At 41.5% G+C, this 5,697-nt stretch overlaps 1 pseudogene; it reads right to left on the bottom strand.

The window, feature by feature from the left end:
* Positions 1–1,228: 1,228 nt before the first annotated feature.
* LOC147445733 (large ribosomal subunit protein eL32z pseudogene) lies at positions 1,229–1,779 on the bottom strand (annotated as a pseudogene).
* Between the last annotated feature and the right edge of the window lie 3,918 nt (positions 1,780–5,697).

Below are 5,697 nucleotides of genomic sequence, written 5' to 3'. Positions count from 1 at the left end.
TCTTGACATGTACTCACCATCTTTGTCCCCAGTGCCTCCAAAAGATATCAATGTCTTCCTTTTGCACCGTATAAAGTCTTCGATCTGTTCTCTCATCTCCTTGTCTTTACTTAGGTCAGCATTTATGAACTTTTCTATAGTGAATATACCCAGACCACTCTCAGCCCATTTTCGGATATTCTCTAAATTTTTGTTATATCTGCCGTGTTCCCAATTATAATTCTTTCTAAGAAAGGACTTCTCTTGAGCATTCTTTGGGATCAAAATTGCTGGGGGAGGCTGAGAGAGAGGTGCTTGTTGCTTGGTTGGTGGCTTGCTTTGGATAAGAGCCTGTTCATCCTGCAAATTTCATATTGAAGAGGACACCTTGTCATTATCATGGCCATGCTTCTCTTGCGATAAGGAAATCTTCGAGGTCAAAAATTTCTCTTGTGCCCAACTATACAATGCAACTCTGTGTCCGGGTATGTCCACTCCCAAAGCTTCCCATGAAGGCGATGTTACTCTTGAGTATGGTGCGTGTGTATCGATCCGAACCTAAGAAGCCATTAACAAATTGAGTAACTTCCCTTGCATTCGAGCGAGTGATGCCTTCTAAGCAATCCTTCTCCATGTTTTGATGAAAGAGCACAAGATCTGGAAGAGAAAATTACCAATTAAGCACAATTGAAATAACTATGGCATCTCTCTCTCTCTCTCTCTTTCTCTCTCTCTCATTTTGTTACTCTGACTTTGTATCGGATCCACCACATTGTAACGCTCTGGTCTCATAGGTCACTTTGGGCTTTTGAAGACGTTAATATAACATTTCATTTCTCTCTCTCTCTCTCTCTCTCTCTCTCTCCCTCTCTCTCTCTCTCTCTCTCTCTCTCTCTCTCTTTTTCTCTATAGCAAAAGGTGAAGGCAAAGGCCTTGATTCATAACACCGTAATCTATTTAGGGAAGAATGGGCTACTATCTATTGTTTAAGGTAAACTCTGCCCTTTTGTATATGAACCCGTTAGGTTCTTGATACACACCCTTTAAATCTCTAGTACTGTTTCTCTCTTTCACTAGTTTGTAGTGGATTGGTCTCATAGGTCATTTTCGCCTTCGAAGGTAATGGCGCATTAGGGTAGAAGTCCACTCGTATGGCCTATTGAAGATGTTAATATATCACTTCATTTCATTTCTCTCTCTCTCTCTCTCTCTCTCTCTCTCTCTCTCTCTCTCTCTCTCTTTTTTCGAGAAGATGATCATTGATATTGAATATTCCAAAACCAGTACAATAAAGCATGGCTGTCACAAACACAAAATTACAATTCCAAAATTTCTTAAAGTATCTCATCCTTAATGCTGTGATCATTAGGACCGGGCAGCACCTACTCATCCTCCTGACTACAAAGCCTCGCAGAACCATTGGTAACTGCAATTTTGATCTGAGCGGCTCGCTCCACAATTGATTTCCACTTCAAAGTGGAAACATTGTGAGCAATCTAAGCACAAAACTTCCTATTGTGCATCATAAGAAGGTCCAGTTCAGCAGAATTGTGCACCAAAAACTTTGTGAAACCATTCAGTAACACATGCCTTGTCTTCTTGTTTTAGCCATAGCCAATGTTAGGCATCAAAATGCACCCTTTGAATTTCCTCCTGACACGTGAATCAATACCCTTTGGTCTACGCCAGCTTGGCTTGACACAGATCTTGCGATCACTCTGGGCACGCTTGAACTTCTTTACACACTTCTTCAAAATCCTGGGCTTGACGAGGGGGTTCACCATGGCTGCCGCTGGTAGCGTTGTCGCCTCCCACCTTTCACACCTCCTCTCTCTCTCTCTCTCTCTCTCTCTCTCTCTCTCTCTCTCTCTCTCTCGCGCGCGCGCTCTTATTGAAGATGTTAATATATCATTTCATTTCATTTCTCTCTCTCTCTCTCTCTCTCTCTCTAAGTTCCGGTTAGGATACACATTCTCTCTCTCTCTCTCTCTCTCTCTCTCTCTCTCTCTCTCTCTCTATATATATATATATATATATATATATATATATATATATATCCCATGTTGAAGACATTAATATATCCTTTCATTTCATCTCTGTGTGTGTGTGTGTGTGTGTGTGCGCAGCCAGCTAACGTCAAGATGTTGATAAAAAACGAACATGCAGCTTGTGTACCCGTGATCGATGGCCACTGCTCTGCAAGAGCTGGATGACGACGTAGCAGTTGCGCTCGCGAGCAAGACCTTGGAGCTGCAGTTCGCCAGGGCCAGCTAATCGCAAGATTTTTTTGGAGAGCCCGCTGGAAATCTGGAACGCACGGTCTGTGTGATCATTACGCACGAGGGGAGTGGCGAGACCCGCCACAACACGTCGAGAATGCAATTAGTTGGTTGCTTTCTTTAGAAGTCTGCTCTTTGTTTTTGAAGAGTTTTAAAAACTCAATATCGGCGCTACTGCTCGCTGCTTTTGAAGAGTTTTAAAAACTAAATAATATAGGCTAATTAGGGTCGGGCATGTCTGTAGAGTGGCTTTTTTAAAAGCAGCGTGTGAGTCCAAAGGCCATGCAAGGTCGCGTCGAACTCCTCCGGTGCTCTGATCTCCTGCGCATAGAGGCAAGTTTGTCGACCCACCCTAAACCTGGTAAGCAAAGAGAGAGAGAGAGAGAGAGAGAGAGAGAGAGAAGAATAAGAAGAAGAAGAAGTAGTTAACATCGTAGGAAACTATCCCAAGAGAGCTTAAAGATCTACCTGATGTTCGGGTTGAACTCTGGTGAGATGAAATGATATATTAACGTCTTCAAGTTGTCAAAACGACCCATGAGACCAAATAGACACAAACTTGTGATATACGATGTCTGGGTCAAAAAGAGAAGCTAAAAATTGAATTTGGGAGTACTACAATGGGAGATAGAAGAGAGAGAGAGAGAGACATGAAATGATATATAGCATCTTCAAGTGGCCAAAATGATCTATGAGACCGAACGGACACAAACTTGTGAATCTAATACGATGTCTCGGTACAAAAAGAGATGCTAAAAAATGAATTTGGGAGTTCTACTAGCTAGTATTTTGTGGGATTTGTGTGATCACTCATACAATGAGAGAGAGAGAGAGAGAGAGAGAGAGAGAGAGAGATGAAATGATAAATTAGCGTCTTCAAGTGGCCAAAATGACCTATGAGACTAAACCGACTCAAACTTGTGAATCTAATACCATATCCGGGTACAAAAAGAGACGCTAAAAATGAGTTTGGGAGAGCTGTAAGTACTTTATGTTTAATTGTTGTTGTTGAATATCTTGACTGAATACATTCAAAGTTCCTAAAGGGTCATCGAAGAGGGCTCGCAAGGTGTCGAAACTGATCTAGTCAAGGTTGTGAGAGCTGCGACCCAAGAGGGGTTGCAATCTTCCCAGCTAGTTGTCAAGGCGATGGGCAGATATGTTGAGCTCGACACAAAGTTCTTGGAGAATTGGATGGCCAAGCATAAGGTTATTCAACGTGAGGAACCACTTCCTTGGGTTCCCTTGTGCCGACTTCATGGTCACGAAGCTATCCGTCTCACAAGGGGAAACAATATTGATGACTTGGCACATAAGTTTAGGCATCATGGTTACATGCCAGCTCTCGCGGATTTTATTTTTTCGGAAAAAATGGCCAATGGAGACATAATTCGATTAAGTGAGCAGGAAGAAAAACAATGGGATGAGTCCTTTTGGGGGGAGGTGAATCGGCAATTTGATCAAGAGTTGCTTGCATCTCAATCATGGACACATCTTGTTGGTCGAAAGCTGGTGGTATGGGATGGAAACCATCGTTTGAAGGCTTGGACAAGAGAAGTCAGTTCAGGTGAGAAATTATTTTTTACCTCAATATGTATGTGTCCTATTTACTATAATTTATTAATGTGGTGAATGGATCTTGTGAAGCTTGACATGATGATGCCTCAAAGTTTGTACGTGTTAAGTGTACAATCACTGCCTTCTTGGAAGATGAAGAATGCTCTATGCTGTTTGCGTTGGATTGTCTTAATAGGTGAGAAAGGTACCTGGATGTATTTTGAGTTATAGAGGCAAATCATATCATAAAACCCTAATATGTATGGAATTTTTTTTCTAGTTTGACACAAACACATATCAAGAGGACACTTGCAAGCGAGATCCACTTGATAAGAAGGCTTGCCCTTGGAAATGAAAATAGCTAGAAGAAATATTTTGATGAAGAGGCACTACAGGAGATAGAGGCTGAATTTTCTGAAGACAAGAGGGGGCATCCCTAGATTTGGTGGACTATACCACTTGGTCTCCTCATGCAGCTTATCTACTCTGTATGCCCATTCATAAACTTCTTTGTTTGTTTCTTTTAGTTCATGTTATGCTCAACCTTACATGCTCAACTTTGATGTAGAGTGAATTCAAATTGGAGCTCTCAAAGAGGTTAGAAGAGGTGGTTGTCCCCAAAGATGACCCAGCATATAAAGCATTGTACAAGCAAACCATCCGCGAGGTGGAACAACATTTCAAAGGGAAGAAAGGATTCAAGCTTGTGGCAGTGGCAAACCCAGCCCTTGGGGAGGAGTGGGTTAATAAGATTTAAGATCTAGATTGGGATAACGATCACAACATAACTTTGGACAAACTGCTTAGAGTGACCCGAACACCGCTTCCTCCAGAAACGTAGTCTCAAGTATTTTTGTTTAATATGTTCATTTGGCATGCATATCACTGATTTGTATGGCTTTTCAAGTGCAGAAAAGTTTTTGTTTTAGATCGCATTCTAAACAAGGATATTGGAAGAGAATGGGGCTTCGAAGGGGGTGACAAAGTCTGGCGCTCATATATTGCATGCTACTCTTAATGGGAGTGCGTAGTGGAGAGAGCAATTGATTTAATAAGAGAGCCTGAAGAGGTTTCATACATCTCGTGGAGTTCAATAATAAGATATTTTTTTGATAAGTGTGAAAAGGTCCATCTTCTCTATTCATTTAAGCATCTTCCAAAGCTTACACCGGGGATCCAAAGAGAGAACATGCCCTTCCTATAGCAAACCGCAAGACGGTTTGCCTATAGGTAATCTCTTTGTTTTATTTTTAGATCTAGATAATGTATGTATCAATGGCTTTTTTCCAACTTTTATTGATGATCCAAGTCCCTCTATAGGTGGCTCGTGGAATTATTGAGAAACAGTGAAATCCAAGGAATTCCGCCAAGCATTGAAGAGTGGAAGGTTGTTTCATCTCTGGGATATAGATCATTGTACCCACGTTCATGGCTCGATGCAAATAGGACTCTTCCTAACGATCTCTATGACGTGGCATGGTTCTTAGAGTATTTGCAAGGTGAATATCCAGCCGAGGAGACATAAATATATACACGTGAGTTCAATGCATTGCAATAAAATATATTAGATGAGGTTAGTAGTCACTACTTATGTTTTGTTTGCATGGTTTAGAAACAGGTCTTATGTGCAAGCCAATAGTAGTTGCAACGAGCACTTCAAAGAAAGATACAACAACAAATGCAAAGAAAAGTGGTAGTGGTAGTGGCAAGGTTATAAGGAGCCCTCACGGCACTCCAAAGAAAGACACAGTGACAAACACAAGGGAAAGGAGAAGTGGAAAGGACACAAGGAGCCCTCACGACAAGATTGACAAGAGTGGAAAGGATACAATAAAGTGTCTTGGCAAGCTAGGTACCAGAGGTGGTAAGGGTACTCTTAAAG

This window comes from Adiantum capillus-veneris, chromosome 12 (assembly GCF_014529385.1).
Source record: "Adiantum capillus-veneris isolate H3 chromosome 12, ASM1452938v2, whole genome shotgun sequence".
Taxonomy (NCBI): Eukaryota; Viridiplantae; Streptophyta; class Polypodiopsida; order Polypodiales; family Pteridaceae; genus Adiantum; species Adiantum capillus-veneris.
This window is presented reverse-complemented; position numbering and strand designations above follow the sequence as displayed.